The sequence below is a fragment of the Sceloporus occidentalis genome, unplaced genomic scaffold (assembly GCF_023333645.1).
Source record: "Sceloporus occidentalis isolate IW3139 unplaced genomic scaffold, rSceOcc1.0.p SCAF_2, whole genome shotgun sequence".
Taxonomy (NCBI): domain Eukaryota; kingdom Metazoa; phylum Chordata; class Lepidosauria; order Squamata; family Phrynosomatidae; genus Sceloporus; species Sceloporus occidentalis.
The window spans coordinates 73,094,272-73,121,526 of record NW_028316982.1 but is presented as its reverse complement, the minus strand read 5'-3'; the positions used below and the strand labels follow the sequence as shown (position 1 = coordinate 73,121,526).

General features: G+C 39.0%; 1 pseudogene across 1 annotated transcript; it reads right to left on the bottom strand.

The window, feature by feature from the left end:
- Positions 1-2,031: 2,031 nt before the first annotated feature.
- On the bottom strand, positions 2,032-22,503 carry LOC149318533 (pancreatic lipase-related protein 2-like; annotated as a pseudogene). Its single transcript, XR_016279917.1, has 12 exons — positions 22,463-22,503; positions 20,580-20,712; positions 15,614-15,739; positions 14,510-14,644; positions 12,830-12,938; positions 11,491-11,610; positions 11,291-11,413; positions 6,841-6,965; positions 6,483-6,612; positions 5,407-5,518; positions 2,981-3,145; positions 2,032-2,114 (listed from the first exon to the last, which is right to left on the bottom strand). The product of XR_016279917.1 is annotated as a pancreatic lipase-related protein 2-like (transcript).
- Positions 22,504-27,255: the final 4,752 nt, after the last annotated feature.

The following is a 27,255-nucleotide window of genomic DNA, read 5'->3' as shown; positions in this document are numbered from 1 at the left end:
TGATGAAGGATGTAGATAGGTAGTGCAAGTTCGTTGCCCAGTTGGAAGAAAAGGTTCAGCTACTTGAAGCCCATTTATCCATTCTGCAGCATATTAGGGAATGTGAGGGCGTTTTGGACAGAGCAGAATAGACTACTCTGGATGGATTCAAAGACATAGCCATGTTAGTCTGGAAAATCAGTATGCAAAGTGATATTGTAGCACCTTTGAGACTAACTTAAAGAAAGAAGTTGGTAGCATGAGCTTTCATAGACTTGAGCCTACTCTCTGAGAGCCCTGGATGAGTAATACATGAAGGATGTATCTCTTCCCAAAGTCAGGAGATAGACATTTTGAGGCATGTGACACATATAAATAGAAGGATTAGAGGTCAATCTGTGAGTTAGGATCTACAGAATTGATTTATAGCTCTGTCCCTTATCAGTGATGACAAAGAGCAAGAAAAAGAACAACAGTGTCAGTCCTCAGAAAACATGCAGGTGATTCAGCACATGCAAAGACCCCTGCCACTCCCCTACAGAGGAGAACAGAAGCAGTGATTTGCAGATCTAACAGAATGACTCAAGAGGTGTGCTATCTCCCTGGGGCAAAAATCCATGATGTAACCAAAGCCCATTACTGCTTCATTTCAACATGGCTCCTGGAACCTTTGACTCGTTTCATTGTCATTACTGTGCCAGTTTCTTTGTGTAGCATTTTCACTCCATTTCAGGATGCAGCTGGATCCTGATTCAAGTGCAAAGGGGATCCATTCTGCCCATAAGCTAACCTTATTAAGGATAGATTTTTCCAGTGGAATGTGTACAGTGGGCCCTTGGTATCTGCTGGGGTTTGGTTCCAGGACTCCCCATGGATACCAAAATCTGTGGATGCTCAAATTACATTAAATACAATGGCATAGTACAATTGTGTTCCTTATATAAAATTGCAAAATCAAAGGTTTGCTCTTTGTTTGGTGTGTGTGTGTGTTCCACACTCCTTTTCTGTCTCTGTGGACAACATTTCTATTCAACCAGTCCAGCAAGCCCACAGTCTTGGTTTTATCTTTGACTCTTCTCTGTCGTGTATCCCTCAGATCCAGACCACAGCCAAGGCTTGTAGATTCTTTTTGTACAATATTGCCAAAATCCGACCATATCTCTCCGCCTCTACTGCCAAGATCCTGGTCCATGCCCTAGTGGTCTCATGACTCGATTACTGTAACATCCTCCTGGCTGGGCTTCCTCTTTCTCACCTCCGTCCTTTAATTTCTGTCCAGCATTCAGCTGCACGCATTATCACATCCACCCACCGCTCTGACCACATCTCTCCTGTGTTGGCATCCCTTCACTGGCTCCCCCTCCCTTTCCGCATTCAGTATAAGCTCCTGCTGTCAACGTTTAAAGCCCTCCATGGGCTGGCCCTTCCTTACTTATCAGACCTTATTTCTCCTCACCTTCCCACTATTCTGGTAGTCAAGGTCTGCTGTCCCAGCCCAGGATTTCCTCTGCCCCATCTAGGATTCACACCTTTTCACTCGCTGCCCCTCACTCCTGGAACCTTCTTCCCCCGCGAGCAAGAGCCATCACTTCCTTAACCAGCTTCAAAACGGAGCTGAAGACCATCCTGTACAGAGAAGCGTTCCCAGGCATTGCATAACTATCACTTGCTATTTGATGTTTTGTTGTCTGTTTTATTGAATCATTTCCTGTATGTCTATGTATTTTATATGTATTATCCTACTAGCAATGCCCCTTCCCCACCACCACTCCCTTCTCCTTTTGTGTTGTGTCTTTTTAGATTGTAAGCCTGAGGGCAGGGAACCATCTAATTAAAAAGATTGTATGTACAGCGCTGTGTAAATTTACAGCGTTTTAATAATAATAATAATAATAATAATAAATTAGGTTAAGCACGTTTTCTCCTTTGAGGTCCAACTCTACCAGCATCAGTAATAACACCATTAAATTAACCTGCTTTTAAAAAAGATCTCTAGTGGTATCAACAAAGAAAAATATCATTTATTCTCCATCCTCAGAAATGGCAGAAATGTTAATGTTTCATGTGTGCTTCAGCAAGGTATAAGTTTCTGCCAAACCTTAGGGTAGACAGTTTTAAAACCACAAAATACTGATCTGGAAATAAAAAGAGAAATATTAGTATTCTTTTGAACAAATAAATATTTACAAATGTAAAGCTGATTTTATGAAAATAGAAAGTGTGTTTATCACACCATGCTGCTAAATTTTAGGCCTGCAGTTTGAACTGTATATAATTACTTTGTTTTAACAGACCTCTTTTGATCCTTTAACATTCACATTTAGTGCATAAATGAGTACTCTTTAGCCATAAATTCTTCAACGAATTGAAGATAATTTAGGAGCAAGACAAGATCACTGTACTATCACTGAAGAAGGTTAATCAGAATAGCCAGAATTTCTAGTCTAAATAATCATCCACTCAGAAGCCAGTGTGTATGACTTTCTGGCACATGATGCACATGTGTTCTCCATGTTCCAGTGGCAGCTCATGTCTTCCATGTCATTGGGTCAGTGAATCTGCTCCAGGCTTTAATCTGAAGTGTAAAGGAGCTATCCCAGGTGCTTAAACCCACTGCACTAAAAGTTCAGAACCTTGCCCTCCACGCACATTGAGATCTTATGACACTGGTCCCCTGACCCTTGGCTGTGCAGCTCCTCATGCTGGAATCCCCTCCCCACACAATTAAAATCTATTACTTCCTTGGTTAATTTTAAGACCAAATTGAAAACACTCTTGTTCAGGGAGGCATTCCAAATTACTGGTTGTTAATCTGCTGTTACTCTGTCTTTATTGTATACCAGTTAGTATTATTTTAGAGATATTTTAATCATGTAATGTTGTTTTCGATTGTACACCACTTGGCAGTTTTTTTATTCGATCCTTACTATGTAAAGCACTGTTCAAACTTTACAGTGCTCTATAAATAAATGTTAATAATAATAATAACATCAATACTTACTTATTTCCATTTTTTCCATATACAATAGTGATATCATGTGCTCCTATGTGGCCACTTCTTTGCCAATCTGAGTGTTTTTCCCACTGAAATTCAACTGCTGCAATCTCTCCAGGAACAGCTACGTCAACAAATCTTGTGTAAGTATACCTCGGGTAAAAAAATCCACTGTAAAGGAAAAAACAATATAAAAGGCACACCTTTTCATGAGGCATCCCATTTTAAAATGAAAATAAAAACAATACATCTAATTTCCTGCAGTCAGATAATACAGTTCAAATCAATAATCTGTAAGAAAAAGTACTGTGGAAGAAATATAATCTAAATGGAGATAAGTGACATACATGCATAAACATCACGTTCAGCCATAGGTTCTCACTGGCTCTCTCTTCCTCTGACTATTCCATCTGTGAACTGCCATTTCTCACAGTTCTCACTCTCACAATTAATTACTTATTTAGGGAACCATCTACAACACTGAACACCTGCTTCTTTTGTTAGATATTGAACTCTAATCCAAGATAATACCTACAGTTGTCTGTCCTCTTCTGCAGCCTTGCCATCAGTGGAACATCCAAAGATGGCCCCTACCTGTTCTCCTCAATGGTGGTGCACACACATGACAGTGCTAATGTGGATGCATGCACATCATGCCAGCACTGGAAACAATGGGACTTGAGATCCTGCAGATTTTGCTATTTTCAGGAGAGTCCCGAATGGAATCCCCATGGATAAGAAGAGCTGATTGTACTGATTTAATCCATTACTAGCACAAGTGTATTTTGTATACAGCACAAATGCCTTATTGTGCACTGGATAGTTAGGCACTAAACTGTACCAGCTGGGGCCCATTGACATTACACAATTTTGTGCTACATTCCACTTTAATTGCCATGGTTTCATTTCATGGAATCCTGAGATTTGCAGTGTAGGCAGGAGTATTTAGAATTCTAAACCAGAGAACTCATCTCGTGCCTCACTTGACTATGAACCCTAGGATTCCTCAAAGTGGAGCTGTGGAAATGAATGTAGAATTATAGCATTATAAGTGTAAATGATCCCAGTTCTCCACAAACACCACCAACTTTGAGCTCACAGATCTCAGAATTCTAAACCAGACAGTTCCTCTAGTGCCTCACCTGACTACAAACCCTGGAATCCCTCTGGATGGAACTACAGAAATTAATGTAAGTATATTGGGAGAGAGCCAGTGTGATGTCATGGTTTGAATGTTGGACTATGACTCTGGAGGCCAGCATTCAAATCCCCACTCAGCCAAGGATACCCACTGGGTGATCTTGGGCAAATCACACTCTCTCAACCTGAGAGGGAGGCAAAGGCAAACCCCTCTGAACAAATCTTGCGAAGAAAATTCTGTGATAGGTTTCTCTTAGGGTTGCCATAAGTCAGAAATGACATGAAGGCACACAACAACAACAACAACAACAACATCCTAAAAAAAGACTGTTCCTTTACAGTGTGGGATTCCCCAAGAATTCTCATCATCATCGACACTGGTCATTGGCCAGAGGGTTCTCTGAGTTTTAATAAAAAAGAAAACCTTTCTCAAACTCTGCTTTTGGGTGTCACTGTTTCACTTCCAGACTGCTAGGCATAGGATCACTCATGTTTGGTATCACAGAAAATAATAAACATTATCCCCAAGCTGTAAAGTCATGTTTTTAATCCTGAAGCTACAATTAGAAAGGCAATTAAATTTACAGTTTTCAAAGAGATTACTGGATTAATTCAGTTCAACTAAAAAGAGCCATAGCATGTGGAAGTAGTTTTAGATATTGATGTCTAATTGCTTTTACGCTTATAATGCTAATCTCACAAGCTGAGCAAACGCTTAAAAATGAACTCCATGCATTTGTGCAAACACATTTCATCTACTGGTACTGCAATTCTTGCTCAGTATAAAAAGTTGTTTTGTAACCAACTACTATATTTGTTACACATAAGTAAATCCATCTAAAATAATAGGAGTTAGTCTGCAATCCTATTCAATCTTTCATGGCTTCCCCATTGGAGTCAATGGGACATTGCTGTGTGGGCATACACACAATTGCACTATAACACTGCTATAATATTATCCTATATATCTGCCATCCTCATCCCTCACTCCAAATGTCTTTACCATGCAGCAACACAGGCTTGGAAGGGTCATGCTGTCACTGCCATATGATAGTTAACATTTAGTTTGGTTCTTAACTAATTGCAACAATGATCCCTGACTGAGTAAAATATTTTGTTTGTGCACTTGGATTAGAGTTCCATTCTTTTTTATCATAGCCTAATCTCATTCAAATAACATGGCAGTTGAATTTTTCTTTATTAGTTGAATAAATTAGTTGAAAAAGCTATGAGAAGTACCCTTTATAGTCCTCAAAGAAAGAGCTTATATTTCATGGTGATATTAAACCTACGTGGAAATTAGATATTCCTTTCTGAGCTCGTTCGCTCCAATCAAGGCTACAGTTATATTCCCTTTTACTCTTTGAGGTCCAAACAGTTTTACAGATACACGTTGTCGCCAACCTATGAAAGCGGGGAAAAAACCAGATTAAGTACTCTGTACTTTGTGGGAATCTGAAATAAGATATTCTCAATACAGTATAGTCAGTATACTTCTCTCCCTGAATGGGCCCATTGTCATGAATGCTCATTTGCTGCTTTGACTCCAGTCCACATCACTGCCCAGAAAGTGGAAGCAGGGCAAATGGAGGATGATTTTCCATCACCTTGTCCTTATCATTGAGGTATACTTAATAGGGCACATGAATAGGGAGTAACAGAAGAATTAGGTCCAGGACTGAAATCCCTTGCTTGCATGGCATGAAAAGATTTTTAGCTTTGGAATGTGTCCAGTGATATTGACCATTGTTCCTGTCCTGAGCAGGAGACTTTTCCTCCCCTTTCTGATGTGTGTTTCAGCTATCACACGCCAAATCCATCACATCAAATATGTAAAATATCACTCCTTTTTTCCTATAAACTAAAATAGGCCCATTTGAAAGTAAAATGACCACGTTTTCATTTTACTGTCTGTGTTGATTGACCTTGCATATCAGTTCTCTGGTGGACACATGGCATCATCACCATTGGCTTATTGGTAAACCACTTTTCAAGCTATGGTCAGAACAGCTCACAACATGAGAAGAGGTTACATAATAAAATATAAAATTTCAATAAAATCAATCAGTCAATCAATAATGCTAGATCAGAATATTACAATACAATAGTAAGCCAGTATGGTGTAGTTGTCTGAATGCTGGGCTAGGATTTTAAGAGATTGGGATTCAAATCCCTGCTCAACCATGGATAACCAGAGGATGACTTTGATTAAGTCACATTCACTCAGCCTCAAAGGAAGGTAATACCAAAACTTATCTGAATAAATATTGCCAAGAACAATCTATGAAAAAGATCACCATAAAACACAGTTGACGTGAAGGCACATATCAAGGAAAATAAAAAGATTTAAATTTTAAAAAACACTTACAAGCAAATGGTGGGATAGCTTCGGTGATTAGATAAAACACTTGGTGTACCTCCTCAGTTTTATTTGGAAATTGGTCAGCATAGTGACCCATCATAGGACAGCCTTTTGGGGGACATGGAAAGCATTTTCCCTAAACAAAACCAGTGTTGTTTATTAGTTCTTAGCTTTCATTTATATGATGTCATAGGAACTGAATCGTTTCATGTTGGATTCACTCTCTGCATAATCAGGATTGTGTTTTATTTTATTTTATGCTTTATACCTTATCCTTTAGTGTACATATCATCACCTTCTCAGTTAATAACCTGGATCTATTTACTTTGTGAGCTTGCAAAATTTGTCTGGATTGGATACTTACCGATAGAAAGGAGTCAAATGTTTTGCACTGGTATCCAAGAAATCCATCAGGTATAAAAATACTGTCAGAATAATATGGTAAGCTTCGCTTATGTGAGCATCCAGCTGACTTAGAAGCTGCAATTTCTGGAACAAATGTCCAATATGTATTTTAGCTTGGATAGTAAACCAATTAAATCCATTGTTGGACTCCATTGTTGGAATCCAGTATAACCAAAATGAGCATAATCTCCTTTTCCCAATGCAGCTCTCCAGAGAAGATTTCCTGGTGACTTCAGGGGTCTGCAGGGAGGGAGGGGAGGGCAAAGAAGTTCTGTATGCCAGCACTAAAATGCCACCATGATAATGGATTTAGATTTAAATGTTTAAGTTAATTCAATAATGTGCCTGAATGTGGTGTTGACAATGAAATGTGGTGTTGGTGATAATGATGAAATGTATGCTACCATGATCTTCAGTTGAAAAAGAGTCTTCCAGGTTTAACTTATCAAGATCAATAGGATAGTCCTTACCCTTCGGTGTACAAGTTCAAAAAAGGGGTGTCTGGGAGGAAGGAGGGGGAATCAAACTCAGGCCAGTTCTCATGAAAGCTTGAAAGTAACACATTAGCAATGGCAGCTCATGACTTGCAGGAGCTACTGTGGGTTTTAGTTTGAACTTTAAAGGAGTTATTTAGGATACGAAACCTATGGGGGGGCTAGAGTTCAGCACCTTTTACAGCTGCTTTAAAGTCTCCCACAGTGAGGAACTGCTGGACCTCTTACCCTTTCCCTCCACCACTCCCTTCTCCTTCTGTGTCATGTCTTTTTAGATTGTAAGCCCGAGGGCAGGGAACCGTCTAACTAAAAAGATTGCATGTACAACGCTGTGTAAATTTACAGCGCTTCATAAATAAAGGTTAATAATAATAATAACAGTGGATTCACTGCTTCTCTAACACAGAATCCAGTGGACGCCACCACATGTTATAATGTCATGCATTGTCATTAGTTACTCTGTGTAACAATGATCATTAAACAATACTCCAGTATCCATTAACAAAATGAGACCTCTTTTCCTGTTGACTTGAAATTATAATGGGGGCATTACTTGTTGAGGGGTGTGTCTCTGTCCTCCACAAATGGACTTGACCTGTCATTCTTTCTTTCTCCCCAAAGATTCCATACAGAATATTCCAGGAAGTTACAACATTACTTACAAGAGGGTTTGTACGTTAATATTGTAGACCTGGCCGAGATTAAGAAGCAGAGCCCTCCCTCCAGTTCATCTGGTACCATCTGATACGTGGAAGGAGAGATGCAGGCCCAGCTCCATCGGGTTTGGCCTAGATTAAAAAGCAGAGCCCTCCCTCCTGTCCATCTGCTTTGGTCCAGGCCTCAGTGGGAGAGAAGAATTGCTGGACCTGATCCCCTTTCCCACTACCATTCCCTTCTCCTTTTGTGTCATGTCTTTTTAGATTGTAAGCCTGAGGGCAGGGAACCGTTTAATTAAAAATAATAATAATTGTAAGCCACTCTGAGAGCCTTTAGGGCTGAAGGGCGGCGTATAAATACTGTAAATAAATATAAATAAATAATATTAACCTTATTAGCCTTTTGGAGAAGCTGCACATCCTGTTTGATCTGAATGTAAAGGAAAACAGAGATCAAAAGGTGGGGGTGGGAGTATCAGGTTACCTACAGGATCATCTTCTTCCATATAATCTACCCTGTACACTCAGGTTTTCTGGGGGACATTTACTCCAGTTAGCCAAGACAAGGCTAGCAACTGTTACCCAGAGGATTTTTGATTCAGCTGCCCCAAATTGTGGAATGACCGACTGGAAGAGATTCGACTGTGGTCTGGAACAGATGGGCAGGAAAAAGGAGCTCCAAATGCTGTTCCCTGCACGGCCTACTTTCAAGGCAGGACGAATATGCATGGCCTGACCACACAGCACAGCATCTGCTGGGTAATTTGTTTCATCACCTCCTCACCATACATGCACACCATTGCACAAACACATGACCTGCAACCTCTGAGTACTTCCCAAGTCTGCCTAGATGCCATCTCATTGCATGGCCACCCTTTGATCAACCACATAGTCACATGTGAAATATACTGACAGTGCAGGGCATTGTTGCATTGATGTACAACTGATAGATAGACAAAGTACAGTCATGAAGACCCCTTTTACATGCCTCTTCACCCTCCTTTACCCCCTGCTGGACAGTCTGGTTTGTGTATATTGTAATTACATACATTGGAGTTGTCACACTTTCATTTCTTTGCTTTCCCTCAGCCCCAAACTTGCGTTGGGCCTCAACCCCGCACTTGCGTTATATGCAGATGTGAAGATGCACATTTTTTAAGCTAAGCCGGAATATCCCAGCTTCTTTTTGCTCCAGATTTTAGGCCTGGAGTGCCGTTTTAGTCTGGTTTCCAGCTGCTTTGGAGGTGTGCATCATCTAAACTCCCTGCCTTATAACTGCTTTATTTTGCCCATCTGTTTCACCACATTCTGAGTTTAAAACAGCATTAAAGACCAATCTCTTCCAGCAGCCCTATCTAGAGGGTTTTATATTAATATATAGTTTTTAAATTATGAATTGATTGCATTTAATATGCATGATTTTTAACTAAAGTTAATGCCCTTTTACCTGATTATGTATTTTTAATTGGTGTTCATGTTTTTAACTACATTAGGTGTCTGTTGCCGTATTTTAATCTGTTGTTCCCCAACTCAGTCCTTAGGAAGAGGCGAGTAAGAAAGAAATATCACTATCAGTATCACCAGCACCACCACACCAATCATTTACAGCTCCCATTCTAACTTCAAGAAAAAGTAGCAAAACACAAACATTAAAGCATTTTCAAAAATGATAACACATCTTACAACCCAACTAACAGAAATGGCAACAACCCTTGTATGGCCAAATATAATATATATGGAAATAAGTTCATTTTTCATAGTAATGTTTCAAGCGTTGGTCCTTAAAGTATTCTTTCTGGCTCGGAGCAAGAACACAAATTCCCTGTAGCTCTTCCTTCTTTGGTCAAAAGAAAGTGCCATGGTGAGCTTTTCTAGCCTCTCAGAGACCCTTGCTCCTTCAGTGGAAGTAAGATTTTTCATATTATCCAAATGTTAAAATAATAGGTGATATTCTGAAGGGACAAAAATTAAACTGGTAAAAAGTTTTCAGATTGAGAAACATTATTAATTATAAATACTGTGAATAATCTAATCACTCTGTTTTCCTATAGTATTTATTTTTAGCATATATTTTTATGCAGTTCCTTAATTTATCTTGGAAGATGGGTGGGATTTTAAAGTTTTGAAATGCAGGGAATATCTTTTACACACACACACACACACACACACACACACACACACACACACATTAAGACAGCAAAGATTCCAGGGCTACTTTAGAAACGAACAAGTCTCATTTATTATAAGCTTTTGTGGACAGCAGCTCTCTTCATCAGATACATCTGATAATCTTTAAGATAATTTTAACCCTAGTTTTTTGTGGGGTTTTCGGGCTATGTGGCCATGTTCCAGAAAAATTTCTTCAGATGCCAGCCACAGATGCTGGTGAAACACCAGGAAGAAACTTTTCTGGAACATAGCCACATAGCCTGAAAAACCCACAAAAAACTAATTTTTAACCCCCTTTAAGACTGTATGCAGCTCCCAATCCCTCTTTCACACCACCAAAATTTCTCAAGCCTCCAGTCTTTCCTCAAAATAGTTTTTCTGGCCAAAAATATATCACCCACAAAGTGATCCAAAATGTCACCTCTAAGTGGCATTATGCACAGAAGCCATCCTCCCCCTTCAGACCCCAAAAGCTTGTTTTCAATAAATAAAATTAGTCAAAAACAGTCTGAAAACTCCGGGAAGAATAAACTAGATGTGATTTTCAGTCATTCCTGGGTTACATTTTTAGCTGATTTTCACTTGAAAACGTTCAGCTGCAAGAGGCAGGGGGGAAAAACAGTGGGTTGGATTTGGTACATGAATAAGACAATGATTCTCCAAGGATCTTTTCACACTACACCATTATAGCACTATCATTCCATTTTAACTGCCATGGGTTTATGCTGTGGAATCTTGGGATTTACCATTTAGGGAGGGATAGCTAGAATTTTAAACCAGAATGCTCTACTTCAACAAACTACAAACACCAGGGTTCCTGAGTATGCAGCGAAGACAGCTCAGATTTTATAACTGTATATTGTGAAATGGTCCCATGTAAGCAAGGATGCTAGAAAATAAACAAGCTTAAGCCTCTCTAGATATGTCATTTTCTGTGAAGAAAGATAATGGAGGGTTAGGTGCTCCCCTCTTTAAACTTTGGTTGCAATCTATTCATAGTAAGTAATGCCTGAAATAAGCTTTTCTAATCCAAATATTTTAATACAGTCAATATGTTGAATGTGTTAAAGATATGAGGTATTATTATTACCTCTCATAACGCCATCAATACCCCACTGTTTAGGTACCAGGCGTTCTTTTTGGCATCCAGGCATTATTTCACCCCCGTTTGGATAAAAATCAAGATGTCCACATGGTTCAATTATTCCACTGGCTGAAATACAGATGAAATAATGGTAAATATTCAAATCTCTACAGTCATGGTCAAGATGGCTTTCCTAGGACACTCACCAAGTTCAAAGAAGAGACGGCCTATATTGGTATGAATAACATCAACAAATTTGGCATCTGACGGATCTAATCTGACTTGAGGAGGTGTGTGATGGAATAAAGGCCCAGCTGGATCCAACCCTAAATAAACCAAAACAATTCTTCTAAATATTTACATTTTGTAATGAAATATTCACCACACCAATTTTATGTAGAATGCAAAGGGCCTTGTTCATTAAGCAAAAAGAAAAATATGTGAAGAAGGACAAAATGGACAGTTTTTGGAAGTCTTTAGTCTCACAAGTGATGGATTTGTTTGTCTGTCTAGTTGTAGGTTAATTGCTTTAAGATCTGTATACTGCACGCACAATATAGACCTCTGGGAAGTTGATAACATTTTTAAAATACCACAATCTAACAGATTAAAAATCCTACCACTGTACAAACTAGCTGAATAAATAAAGCCAAAAACAAGGAAATAATATATACAGTGTGAACATAACCACTTCTGTTCTTACAGCCAGAAAACATATCTGGGGTAGCTATGTTTCCTCTTAAGAATTATAACTTAAAGTCATGTAGCAAAGTACAATAACATCCAAAATCCAAAACAGTGATACCTTTATAGGGCTAACCAAAGTGTATTTTGGTGGAGCTAATAAAGGTATCACTGTTTTGTGGATTTTGAATGTTATTGTACAGATGTTCTTAAACTGTCTCAAAACAATGGCTCAAAATGGCTGTTAGAAGCTCTTTAAATGCCCAAGAAAATAAAAAGACATTCACCAGGTACCAGAAGGACCACAACAGAGCCACTGGGTGAGCCACTGACAGTTCAGATGGAAACTCTGGTGGCATGTGCTTTCTTAACACTAAAAAATCTTTCCCTTCAAAAATTCAGTATGCCATTTTAGTTCATTGCATAACTTGGAAAAATTATTTATGAGCTGCAGCTCCCTAAATTTATCAGTCAGCATGGCCAATGGACATATTAGCTGAGTGATTCTGGAAGGTACAACCTGAAAATGTAGTTTTTCCAAACTGTTGCTCAATGGCTAGAAATGGTTAGAAAATTCTGGGTTTGGAATTCTGGAACTTGTACAAGAAAGAGCCTTAGTTCTAACCCTTGTTAGCTTAGCCCTGTGATATGTTCACCTCAGGGCTGCCATAAATTGGGAACCACTTGAATGCAGACGACGCACAAACACACAGAGAGCCTCTCATCAGCAGTTTGCTGTAACTCCTATAAGCTTAAGTAGCAGGAGTTTTTCTTGTAACAATGGAATTTTTGCTTTTAAGCAGTACTTTTTTCAAGTCTATTGTTTATAACGCTTACATTCTGTCACATGGACTACAGCACCTGTTATTCTGCTTAGACCTGGTTTCCTTCTCCCAGCTTCTCCTCCAGCATGGGCTCCAAGACTATGTCCAATAATATGAACATTAGAAGGAGAATATCCACAGTTTCGCTACATGAAGGAAAAGAAAATATAGAAATATATATTAGATCCTTAGCAAGGAAAAAATCATAGTCAAGAAACATTTTGCTGCCTGAAGCAAGTTACAAATGGTGCCTGCTCCTGAATTGGTTGGGGTGTAAGTACAGAAGCTGACTGGACAGCTGGATACAATTTCAGCCCTGTTAATAGGATAGAATATTCTGCTACACCTAAACTAGCAAGCTAATTTAGAGGACATTTTATAAATTGTGTGAGATACACCTATTCAAGAGAAAGGAAAAAACAGAAGACAACAGGTAGAGGCCCTCAACACCTGCTTCCAGAAGAAGCCTTCTCACTTTGTCTAATGAATGGACCAACCCTAGATAAGACTAACAGTAGCAGAAGTTGCTTTAGTTGTTTCAACCTATATATTCTTACTTGAACTCAGTGGAATTGTAATGATGCAAAAATTGGGTTGTACAGAAGAATTCATCATAAAAAAGTAGATTTGCACCCCACTGTGGGAAGTGCCCATTAACTTGATCCACACTGACTGAATTTCTGAATCATAAAATCATAAGAGAAAGAAAATTATGAGCCTCTGGGAACTACAATGCTGTGCCCAATTTGCTATAACCTATAAAAAAAACCACCATGGAATCTTTATCTCCAAACTCCATGCATGTAGCAAATAATGTTTATTTCCTCTCCCCTTTGTAAGGATCTACATACTCCAGTCCTTGGCACAAATTCTTAACATGCCATCTTTTAATAATGATTCCATATGTACTTTGAAAAACTGGAGAATCAGTTAGTGCATATGAAATTCTTTAAGTCTGAAATTCCTTGTTTCTCTAGCTCTCAGATTTTTATCTGTAATCTTGAGTTATGGCATATATTTATAGTACTTTGGTATAGTAATCTCAGTGTTCTTGACTATTAGAGTGCTAGTCCAAACCTCCTGGTGCCAGTCAGTTGTCACACATATTATCTCCTGCCATCATACACAGGAAATGACAGCAAAGAGTAAGACCCAGGGAGTTGTACTTGAAAGAGGGAAAATGCAACACACACAAAAAAAGGAATACTCTGCCCAAGTCCTAGAGTTTCCTCATCGAACATCCACTTTCTGTTCTAGAAGTGGTCCTGAGTCAGTAGTACATAATTCAGGCTTGCCTTTTCCTACCACTACTTTCTCTAGTTCCACACATCTCATGAGGCTGTAGACTATCTGAACACTCTGTACTGCATATAAAGAAATCAGTATGCAAGAATAGGCTTAACCATAATCTCCAAATTAGCCTCCATTTTTTTGCTCACAGCAATAAATCTGTACACTAGGCCATTCATCACCTCCCACCTGGATCCTCAGATTCCTATGAAGTGCATGAATCCTATTCTTCTCGCAGTTGTACCTTACGCTTAGTATACCATCTGATCTTGCAGGTTTCACTTAGGGTGTGAAATATGTTTCAATCACACTATAATATTCCTTAAGCATCTTTAAGTTATAATTCTCAAGAGGAAACTAATTTAAAAGATCTAGCCCTCTATATTTAAGTGATTTGGTGTGGTGGTGTTGGGGAGAACATGCTTACCTCAAGGTACTCCAGTAAATAAGCCAGCTCAGCTCCAACAATACGGATATTTTGCACTGCTTGTGTATACAAGTTAGCAGCACCAGCTTTCCAGTTTACAACAATACAGTTTATATCTTCCTTTTGAAGGATAAACTGGAGGGTTAATTAAATATCAAATGAAATAAACAACAGAAAAATGATTGATATTATTGTTTTCCACAATAATCACTCAATGGCAATGGATTGCCTACTTGTAGTACTGCCATAATTTATTATTTCTCAAGTGCATAGAGACATAAGGCCCAGCTTTCACATTTATGAGTTTATAACACAAGGCTAGTAAAGTGAAATTACAGTCGGACAATAGCATCTATGGCAGGTGCTTACTACACAACTTCATGTCTCTCCTGTTGCTGCTTTGCATTTCAGTTGGTGAAGTGAACATTTTCTTGGATATTTCCCCCCATCAATGGAAAGGTGCACTCTGCCAACAAATGAGATGCAAAGAAGAAACAGGAGAGACACAACATCGTATGATAAGTACCTGCCAAAGACACAATTATCTTACTGTAATGGATTTCTACGACTCTTGTGTGATAAACAGGAAAGAGAAAGGGAAAGGAGGGGTAATAGTGGCATGTGAAGGACAAATAGACAAAATATACATTAAAAAGGGAGAGAAACCAGTACAGATCCATTAATATATCATGTGAAATAAAAGATGTAGAATGATGTTAACTAAAGAAATGCAAAAACAAGGATAGCCACACTGGAGTTTATTGCAACTGGGGCTTTTCCCCATGGTTGGGGGGGGGGGTAGGAGTAAGGAGTAAAGGAGTAAGAGGTTTTTACAGGAATAGGAGTAACGTTAAGAAAAAAATCTTACTCCAGAGTAGGATAAGGAGCAACCTCAAAATCACCACTGCTCCCCTGCCTTGGTTTATTGTGGCACCAAAACTCTCTGACAGAGAAGGCTAAATGTCTCACAAAACTATAGTCCCCAGAATTCCCTAGCATTGAACAGTTACAGCAGTCTCAAACTGGATTATTCCTGCAATGTTATTTGGACCATAAGCACTTTTAATCATACATATAAACACCATAAAATATCTATATATTTACCCTGCACATATCTACTATCTGTTCATAGTCATCGCCAACAAAATAGCCATGTATAATGAAACGTGTTATCCGGTTTGTTCTGAAATTTGAAACTCTAATTGTTGATGGATTTACTGCAGATATTACCTAGATTAAGGAAGAAAAAATACATGTGTTAATAATATTTCTTGCTGTTTTGACTTATTTGGAAATAAGATATGTGGGACCTGGATTTATGTCTACTTGAATGTGTGCAGGGTCTTCTCTAGTCCAAAGGAGAAAAATGATATTATTTGGTGGAGCCTGTAAAAGCCATTGGGCACAAAGTGACCATGGGGTAGTTGAAAAACCTCTGTTCATGGAAGCCTCCAGGCTTGTTATTATCATATACAGACTTTTCTTACAGCATCTTATTAATGTAGGTGGATATATTAAGTGATAAATTATGAAGATAGCACTGTAATTTGGCTTGTGCACACGATCATTTCCACTATAAATTTGTTTCAGGAGCACTGTGGTTTCATGGTTAAAGGCTTAGTTTTTGATGTGGGAAACCCAGGTCCAATATTTTAGTCAGAAGGGCTGGGCAATTCATTATGCCATAGCCTAATTTAGGTCGTGAATTGTGACATTGTTATGAGGGTAAAACAAATTTTGTCAGCTATGCTGGCACTAGCAGTAATGGAAAGGACAACAAGATATCTATTGTGATATTTCAGAGTGACAACAGATCAAGATTATTTTCATTATTTTTTTCTTTTGGGGGGTTATGTTGGACTTCCACAGAGTTTAGACAGAGAGGCTTTTAAAGCAAAAAATCTTTAAAGAATGGCTTGGGATGTTGTACTGTTTCAATTGTACTGTTTTTAAGTGCTTTTATCTTTTTCTAATTGCATTTTATTCTCTCAATGAGCAATATGTTTTAATACTATAATAGTTTAATTCCATTTTAATGGTAATTTTTGTATCTTTTCAGTTGTATTCTTTTAAACTGTAAGATGCTTTGTGTGCCAATGTTATAAAAATATAAATATATTGTTGTTGTTGTTGTTGTTGTGTTTGGGACAGTGGAGGCAAGATTGTATCCACTTATCCTCTCAGCCTCCATGTACCAATTGTTGTTCTGCAGAAGAGCAACATTGCTCACATAATCAGTAGCTCTGCTGCCAGTAGCAGCTCATGGATTTCATGTCAGAGATGCAGCGAATCCAACTTTTTGAATTTTATAGCAGATTTTAATGGCACTATCTCAGGTGAGGCTCCTTGGATAGTTCTTTTAAAGGCTGGAAGAAAACCTAGAATGGATTCACTGCACCCCAGCCACAGAAGACACCTCCTGCCACTGTTTGCTACCACCATACTGATCCCCTTCTTCATTTGACTGTACTGAAAACTTAGTTTTCCTCAAAGAACTGGTGTGTTATTTGAGCAGAGCTTGGGAATGTTGGCCTTCATGCTAGCCTGTGAACATTAAATCAGTAAAAAAACAGCATTACTCAGTTTAAAGTATAAAATTAATTATTTAATAACATGTTAGTAAAGTATAAAATTAATTCCTTAATAACATGTTAATACCCTAAATGTGCTTGATCCTGTCTGATCTTGAAAAGTAAGCAGGGTCAGTCCTTTTTAGTACTTGGATGGGAGACCACCAATGAATACCAGGCTACATTTCAGAAGAGGGAACTGACAAAACCATCTCTGAGTATTCCTTGCTTGAGAAAACCCTCTGAAATTCATGGGGTCACCATAAGTCAAAAGATAACACGAATGTACGCACACATGTACACACACACACACACACACACACACACACTAGTAATATAGTAATCTTTTTAAAAATTATTAAAATGACCAAACATAGCCAAAGTGCCACCAAAATCCCCCAACTTACTTCCCAAGTGTAATGAATTAAAGAGTATTAAAGTAACTTCTGAAATCATTGTTAAAATTTTTAATGAATTAAATCTGGTTGTTAATTCTAATCAGAGTATACCAGTCAATTAGTGACACTAATGATGTGATGACTAGTGATGATTAAACAAATTCCCATTGACTGAATGTATCTTCTATAGTTGTGATTAGCAATCAGGATGATGATATTGTCTCTGGGTCTGTACTTGGACAAGTTACTTTGTGACTACAAGTCCCAGAATCACTCAGCTAACTTGGCCATGTGGGGATTCTATGAGTTTTTGTCCAAAAGAACATCTTTGTTTAGGGATAATTAGTTTATTTTCTAATAATAAATTCTTTCCAAGATCTCTCACTTACAAGAATTTGGTTTACTCAATCTTGAGACAGATTACACTGGCAGAATAATATCGGATTGACAAATTTAGTCAGTTTGCAATTCTAATTATTCCTGCATCTAAGCAAGTAATTTAATGAAACTTTCTCCAGAATAAGTGTGTACAAGGTTGCAGACTGAGTGTGATTTTATCTCAATCACTTAACCTTTTAATATATAATCATCTAGAAAGAAAATTGTATTTTAATGGATGCAAAAGGTCTACAAGTGCATTGGAGAAATTAGATTAGACTATGTGGCCCTCTAGATGTTGTTGGATTTCAAAGCCAGTAACTCTAGCCAGCATAATCAATGGTAAAGAATGGTGGAACCTACAGTCCAATAGTATCTGGAGCAATATATGATTCTTGCTCCTGTCTTAAATAGAGAATGGACTAATCTTCAGACTAAGAGAAAGCAGAGTTGTTCCACCAATGGAAAGGCTGTCATTACTGGAACTAGAAATATGTTGGGGGGGGGGGGTCACTGCACTCTCAAAACTAAATGTTGTAAAATCACACTGAACATATTTTCAGGCAGTTTACAAGACTGCAATGGGAAGAAAGGGAAATAAAGTACCATTGCTCTAGTAGATATCCACTAGCTGGATTTAGATATATTTTAAGGCCTGTTTAGGCATCCTGCAATGGAAAAACTCCTCTGAAGAAATTTGCCAAGAAAACCCTATGATAGGGTTCCCTTAGGTTCAGCATAAGTAAAAACTTACTTGGAGGCACACAGCAGTAGCAGCAGCAGAAGCAACAACAACAACTGGAGGCAAATGAATTTACAAAGAGAGGAGCTTACTAGCTCCAAAGCCATGTGTGTAGGGCCTGAACTTTCAAAAGGTGAGGGCCCTCCTCCATGTGTGAAATATTTCCTCACTATTCAAAACACCACTATTCCAGCATTCTGTACCATGTGAGGATGGCAGAGTGGGTTCTCTATTCAACATCTTTATCAATGACTTGGATGACAGAATTGGGGGCATACTTATCAAATTTGCAGATGATACCAAACTAGGAGGTGTAGCTAATACCCCAGAGGACAGGATCAAAATTCAAAATGACCTGAATAGATTAGAAAGCTGGGCCAAAGCTAACAAAATGAAATTCAACATGGAGAAATGTAAGGTACTGAACTTAGGGCGGAAAAATGAAATGCAGAGATATAGAATGGGCGACACCTGGCTGAATGAGACTACGTGTGAAAGGGATCTGGGAGTCCAAGTAGACCACAAATTGAACATGAGTCAACAGTGCGAAGCGGCAGCTAAAAAGGCCAATGCGATTTTAGGCTGCGTCAATAGAAGTATAGTGTCTAGATCAAGAGAAGTAATAGTGCCACTCTATTCTGCTCTGGTCAGGCCCCACCTGGAATATTGTGTCCAGTTCTGGGCACCACAATTTTAAAAGGATGTTGAGAAACTGAAGCGTGTCCAAAAGAAGGTGACTAAAATGGTAAATGGTCTGGAAACCATGCCCTATGAGGAACACCTTAGGGAGCTGGGTATGTTTAGCCTGGAGAAGAGGAGGTTAAGAGGTGATATGATAGCCCTGTTAAAATACTTGAAGGGATGTCACACTGAGGAGAGAGCTAGCTTGTTTTTTGCTGCTCCAGAGAACAGGACCCGGAACAATGGATGCAAGCTCCAGGAAAAGAGATTCCATCTCAACATTAGGAGGAACGTCCTGACAGTGAGGGATGTTCGACAGTGGAACAAACTCCCCCGGAGTGTAGTGGAGTCTCCTTCCTTGGAGGTCTTTAAGCAGAGGCTGGATGGCCATCTGTCAGGGATGCTTTGATTGAGAGTTCCTGCATGGCAGGGGGTTGGACTAGATGGCCCCTGTGGTCTCTTCCAATTCTATGGTGCTCCTTTTTTGAAACCTGTCTTTCCTATTGTATTGGATTTAGGGTGCAGTACAAGATGTTGGTTATTACCTTTAAAGCCCTATATGGCCTGGGTCCAACCTACCTAAGGGATCGCCTACTTCTGTATATTCGACTCTGTAAACTCAGGTCTTCTGGGAGGAATCTATTGCAACCTATTAGATCCAGATTGACTGCAAACTCCCAGCGGACTGTTTCCACAACTGCTCCCAAATTGTGGAATAACCTGCCAGATGAGATCTATCAAATTACGAGCCTAGACAGCTTTAAAAAAAACTGTCAGGACAGATCTCTTCCACCAGGCCTTTCCTGAATAGAACTAGTCAGTCAAAAATGAACCCCCTCCCATCATTTACTGTTCACCATGTAATGTCTATCACTCAAACCATTTTGATTATTTTATTATCAATTGTTTATTTTAATAGACTACTTTCAATTGTAATATGTTTAATTCTTTTTAAGGGGTGGGTGGGGATATTATATGCACTATGTACTGTATATTGGATTGATTTTACATGTAAGCTGCTTTGATTGTTTGACAACAGAAAAGTGGAATATAAATAAAGTACTGTATTATTATTATTATTATTATTATTATTATTGCTTTCCTTTGTGGAAGAGAATGGAAATACCAATGAAAAGGGGCAGGGCTACCTCAATCCCCCTCTTTGTGCATTTATTCTACTCCACTACAGAATGTCTAAGCAGAATTTTATTGGGCCTGTATTCATTAATTTTTAATTTTATCATTTATTTATTGGATTTCTCCTTTTCTCTCAGGATGGATTTATTAGAACACATTCTTACCTGGAAATATACAGGACTTTCTCTGGTATACAAGTGAAAAGCAGTATTAACAATATCTGGAGGTTCTGGGAAGTCCAAGACTGGCCGTTGTAGAGTTCCGCCCCAAGGGGGGCCATTTTCAAAGCATCCAACTCTGTTATAACAAATTTCTGAACCTGTGGCATGAGGATGAATAGTACTTTGAATGTAATAGTACCAAAGTGATAACTGAAGTACCCAGCACTTATAAGGAGGGTATCTCCCTCCATAACTGCCATCCTCCGGCCTGCGAGGGAGTTGACCAGGCAGGCCCAGCTCCATCAGGGCTAGCCTGAAGAAAAAGAGCCCTCCCTCCAGTCCATCTGCCTTGGTCCAGGCCTCAGAGGGAGAGAAAAATGCTGGACCTGATCCCCTCCCCCCTCACCATTCCCTTCTCATTTTGTGTCATGTCTTTTTAGATTGTAAGCCTGAGGGCAGGGAACCGTCTATTATCCCCTCTGTTGTAAGCCGCCCGGACTCCCAGTGATTGGGTGGCATATAAATAAATCCTATTATTATTATTATTATTATTATTAGCCACCACACCTTTAAAACAAGTGTCTTTATTGCAGCTGCACAAGTGCCCTTCTTTAATAATAAGTTTTTAAATAATAAGTTTTATTTATGTTGTCCCGCTCCTCCTGACGGATTGAAACAGGATTACAGTCAAATTATGCAAATCAATAATAATTCTAATAACAGTTATTTAAAATCACAATATAAAACCATATGCTATCTAAAAACAATTAATACAATATAAAATCTCATTGACATCCTGAGGTAGACTCCTGTTCGAGAGGTAACATTTTTCTCAGGTCTATAAAAGGTCAGAGAGGTATGCTTGGTGGAAGAGGTAAGTTTTCAACACCTTTTTGAAGGCATGCAAGGTAGAAATGAGTTGGAGCTCTTCCAGAAGATTATTCCAAAGTGTTGGGGCCATAGCCGAGAATGCTCTTTGGTGAGTAGTTGTTAACCTCACCTTGGGATGCTTTAGGCTATTCCTTACTCTATTTGATTCTAAATAGGCTATAAAACTCTGAATTCATTGGGATCCCAGAAAACAACAATGTTCGATTGTGGAATTGTCAGATCCAAAATAGTCATCAGATCTTTCAAACACCATATCTTTCATTTGTCATAAAGAGCAATCTTGGACAGATTTACAATTACATTAAATAAATAAGCAACACAATTACAATAAAACAATAGAATGAAACAAATATAACATGGCTATAAAAATTTTAAAGTTCATTTTTGAAATGGAGAGTAGAAGGAAAGAAGATCTGCAGTACTAAATCAGTTAGACAAGAAGAATAAAAACCCACAAAACTACAACAGTATGAATACTTTCAAGACCTGTATTATTGTCCATAATCCTGTAATCTCACCTTTTACTATTGCATGCAGAAGTAGTGCAGTGAACCAAACACCAAACATCTAGAGGGAAAATAAATACTCAGGTTAGCTGCATGCCTGGGATCCAGCTGAGATTATACTGGTATGTTGCATTTTTAATGTCTTCTGTTCTATTACAACTGTCTGTATCTGTAAAGAAAGCTGCTGCAATCAGGGATGGACAAAGCATGGTAAAAAAGTATCTTGATTCTTATGTCATGCTGGTTCTCTCACTTCTATATTATTATCTATGTCAGTAATTCTCAAACTTCAGTCCCAGATGTTGCTGGACTACAGCTCCTATAATCAAGAGCTAGCTTTGCAAATGTTCAGAAATTCAATGGTTAATAAGTTCTGGGGACCAAACTTTGGGAAACACTGGTTAATGTATGAGGCCTTTACAGTAGGAACCCATAAATCCATGGCTATAATAGTGCCATTTCCAAACTATGCAATATTCTTAGTCTTACCTGTAGTTATTCGTTTCTTCTCCACTCTCGCTCTGGCTCATGAGAGTACAGTTTCACTGCTCTTGTCAAATCATATTTCACAGTGTTGTGATCTGTTTACATGCAACAGGTCCAGACCAGTTTTCATGAGAGTCCACCCACGTAATTACTGGTGAACATAACTTAAATGTTAAGGTTAATTGTTACACTTTTAAAAAGTCATTACAAAGAGTTATGAGGTAGAGGTTTTTTCTCTCCTAGTTCTTATGACAGATGTAAACCATCACCAGTTATTTTTGATATAAAGTTTCCCCAGTTGCTGGGACTCTGCAGGATGTGGACCTAGGTAAAGAGGAGATCATTCACTACTTCTTTTAGGGTAGATCACTACTTTTTTTTACCAGTGGCCAGAACTGTGATGTTCTCCGATTGGTTTGAAGTCATGCTCAACTTGCTGGGGAAAAGATTGGGACCCTTAAAAAAAACTGCAAGCATCACCCCTTGTTTCCACCTAGTATGAGCCAAACTGTGGTGAACACCTTAAAAATTTCTGTAAGAGGAATCTTCTAAAAATGTAAAGGGTGTGGCTCACTTTTCTTTAACCTGAACAGCATTTTCAAGGTGCTGCCTAATACTCACTTCATTCTACTTTTTGGAAGCAAGACCACAAGACTTTTACAAGATACATTTATGACATGGATTACAACTAGCTTGTTATAATCAAGTACTGATTTATATCTTCAAAGGGCAGGTTCATGCAAGCTTTAGGGAACAAAGTATCTGATACTGCAATTAGTAAAAGGTAGCAAGCACAGAACAAGAATGTTGGTAATTCATAATTGTGCCAAAGCAGTGTCCTCTCTTTTTTTAACCAAGTTGCACAACTCAACAAACCTTGAGATAGGGGACATCATTTGGCATACCTTTTATTTTATGGCCTTAGGATGTCAATTGGGATCAAAGGCTCTGGTGTCAGTGGTTCGTGCATGCAGATAGGGTTTACATGTGTATCCCTACACATAAGACTGGAAAACTGCATTGAGGCTTGCACAATGACTTTGTTTTTCATGGAGTGAGTAAATTCAAGACAGTTAGAAAATGAAGAAAGTTGCCTCTGTATCAGATGCATTTTCATATGTTTCTTTTAAATGGGCAGATAATAATGATATATATGTTATCGTTGTGTGCCTTCAAGTTGTTTCCAACTTCTGATGACCCTAAGGGGAGCCTATTATGGGGTTTTCTTGGCAAGATTTTATTATTATTATTATTATTATTATTATTATTATTAGCAGTAGTAGTAGTATCCTTTATTTGTATCAGGCCATAAAGTCGCATGGCCCTTTATAGAAACAATCAGTTCAAAATATTAAATCCTGCCAGAGGCATACAATCTAAGGATAAAATAATTATAAACAAATTATGCATGTAAAATACAGTACTATAGAAGCAACTGACACATAATCAAATATAAAATTATAAAACAAAGTTAATGTAAAATTCCAAATGCTTTAGCAAACAGGAATGTCACCAGTTCAGATTTAAAACTAGCCAAGGAGGAGGCAGTCAATAATATTCAGGGAGGCTATTCCAGGAGTATGATGGAGCGTGTGAAAAAGGACAAAGCCAAGCCAAGGAAGAGGAAACCCTTAGTTGGGTAAGAAGCCCAATGTTCCTGGAATGGAGAATTTGAGCAGGCTGATAAAAAGAAATAAGGGCTGACAGATTGGGAGGGGGGAGGTTGTGCAACACCTTAAACATTGAAAGAAGAAGCTTATATCAAATCCTATATGGAATGGGTAGCCAGTGAAGAGATACCAAAAGTGGGATAACATGATCAAAAGGACAAGCCAAAATGATAATCTTAGCAGCAGAACGTTGAATGGAGGCCAGAGGGCTAACATGAGACAGTGGAAACCCCGATTTGTTCAGAGGAAGTTTGCCTTTGCTCTCCTATGAAACCAAGAGAGTGTGAGTTGCCCTAGATCACCCAGCAGATTCTGTATTTGTCTGCCAACAAATATCTTGTTCAATATGGAATGAGCCCTGGTGGCGCAGTGGTTAAATGCCTGTACTGCAGCCATTCACTCAAAACCACAAGGTTGCGAGTTCAAGACCAGCAAAAGGGCCCAAGCTCGACTCAGGCTTGCATCCTTCCGAGGTCGCTAAAATGAGTACCCAGACTGTTGGGGGCAAATTAACTTACTTGCTAATTAGCTTACTTGCTGTTCACCGCTATGATCTTTGGAATAGCGGTATATAAATAAAATAAAAAATAAAACAAATTATTATTAATATTACATACCCTCACAGATGAAAACCAGGACGCATGTGGCTAAGCAACATCAGAGTGTGGTCAAGATGTTAAAGGCTATTAATGAGAAAGAACACGCGAACTAGGAGATGATGCAGCAGTTTGATTTTGCCAGAACCTACTGGGAAGGTAATATTCCACCTCTCCTCTCCTCTCTCCACACAGTAAATTGAGTGCTAATTACTATTGCACTTTTAATCCAGTATGCAGCAGTTGAAGTAAGCTAATGACAAAGGGGGAAGTGGAAGGCAAAGAGAGAAACCAGGACATTTCAAAAGCAGCTGAAAAAGGAGGATGACAGAGGATTAATTGGAATGTCCCTGCTATACTGAAAAAGCTGGAGGGTATGATAGTGTAATCTACACATTGCTGTACTGAGGTTTGTAAACACACACATATAGTTGGAAGAAAGAATTTCCACAAATCCAAGAATCAGTAAGCGATCAAAGTAAAAATCCCTGCATACTAATAGAACACCTGTCAACCCTGAGTGCAACCATCTTTTTTACCTGATTATTCTTGGGAGTGAGGTTTATTTCATCCAAGCAGTCGGAATGGAAAGAGATAGGTCTCTAACCCCATTTGCTTTCCTTTCTCACTTCCAAAGACTATACATGTAACCTTTATAGATATGGAGCAGAGATGAACGAAGGTATTGCCACAAAAGCCGCTGCAAGTGGGTGGGTGGGTAGCTGAGTGGCTCCAGATTATAATGTCTTCATCTGGAACAAATTCAGGGGAGAAAGTGGAAAACAGAGGCAGCACCAATACAGGCTAAACTTATGTAGGAGGAGACTGAAGATGGAGGCAGGAATAATCAGGAAATGAATAATTATAAATATTCTTTCTGTGACTACAATAGCCTCAGGTCATACCTTCTTGCCCACTGAGCAAATAGACTTGATTTTTTCACATACAAACTCAAGTAAATTGTTGAATCAGAATAGACTGAAAAGGGGAAATACAGACTGGCAGTTTCCGCTGTCCTCCATGCGCGGTAAGGCTGAAGAAGGGCTGGGCATCCATATGTGCCCAGCCTTTCTGCTGGGATGCCATCTTGGCATGCACCCATTTACACACGGCATGCCACGATGACATCCCTCATGCACAGCACAGAAACAGTGCTGCACATGAAAGGTGTCATAAGGCCATGCCGTGGCCCTTATGGTACCCCTTTTAGAGTGCAAATAGGAGCTGCCACGTCCCCAACCCAGCGCTTCCAAGGGCGGCACAGAGCCACCCCTGAATGCACTGTCTGTCAAGCCCCACAGTCTTTTTCCTCCCTTCAAATTTCATCTTCCAGCTATCCCAGTTTGCCTCTCACTGGCCTCAACTGTCTTGAAATTCCCTTGCAGGTGAGACTGTCACCTGTATTCAGAGGGCCTTTTCCATGGCTGCTCCCCAGTTCTGAAATTCCCTCCCAAGGGAACCGTGCCTGATATTGCTGTTGCTAGGGCACAAGACTGATACTGTTGTTGCGAAGACACTCCTCCTTATTTGTACTTTTGGTGACTTAATTATAATTTATTACCATCATTTGGTTTACTTCACTACGCTTTTCTGCCTAGGTAGATCTGTAGGAGTTTATTGGGTGCTTAATTAGTGAATTGATGATTTTATCTATTATTGTTGTGTAATAGCTTGTCTTTTATTCTGATGCCTTTTATATTGTTTTATGTTTCAATGGAATTTTACTAGGAGTTCCTGTGTGGCATTGATCAGACAAGGGGCACAGAAACATTTGGAATTAAGCCAGCATGGCATAGTGGTTTGAGCATCTGGACTATGACTCTGGAGACCAGGGTTTGAATTCCTGCTTGGACATAGAAACTCACTGAGTGATCTTGGGCAAGTCATACTTGTTCAGCCTCAGAAGATGGCAGAAGCCCAAGACCTAGTATCCCAAGGTCAACCTAGAGAATAAATACAGATTCACAACATCAAAAGGCATTGTGTCAGCACATCATTTGCAATATCAGAGAGCAACACACACATCCCTGAAGAAATTTGCCAAGAAAACTCTGTCATAGGTCACCATAAATCAGAAATGACTTGAAGGCACACAACAACAACAACAGCAACAATGTCAGAAAGATTTGGGGTTTTGTGAAGAGAACAAAATTAATTAATAGTAATGGGAAGGGGAGAAGGAAGGGATGTAAACTCCTACTTGATTCCCTTGCCTACTTAAAAAAACAGACACAGAGAACTTACACGTTGCTATCTGATGTTGCAAATGAAGTGCTGACACAATGCTTTCTGATGTTGTGAATCTCCCTATGATGGATTTCCTCTGTAGGTTGCCCTTAGGGTTCTAACCCTTGGGCTCTTGTTGTCACTCACCTTGCTTTTTTACCCTTTGGCTCTCTCCCTGGATCTGGTACTTGGACCTCAAAGTCATCCCTATCCTGGACAAGAGGCTGTGTTGGTCAGTGGATTCAGTGTAGTGATGCTTGACCAGTCTTCCTTGTAAATTACTTAATTAAAACACCCCAAAAAT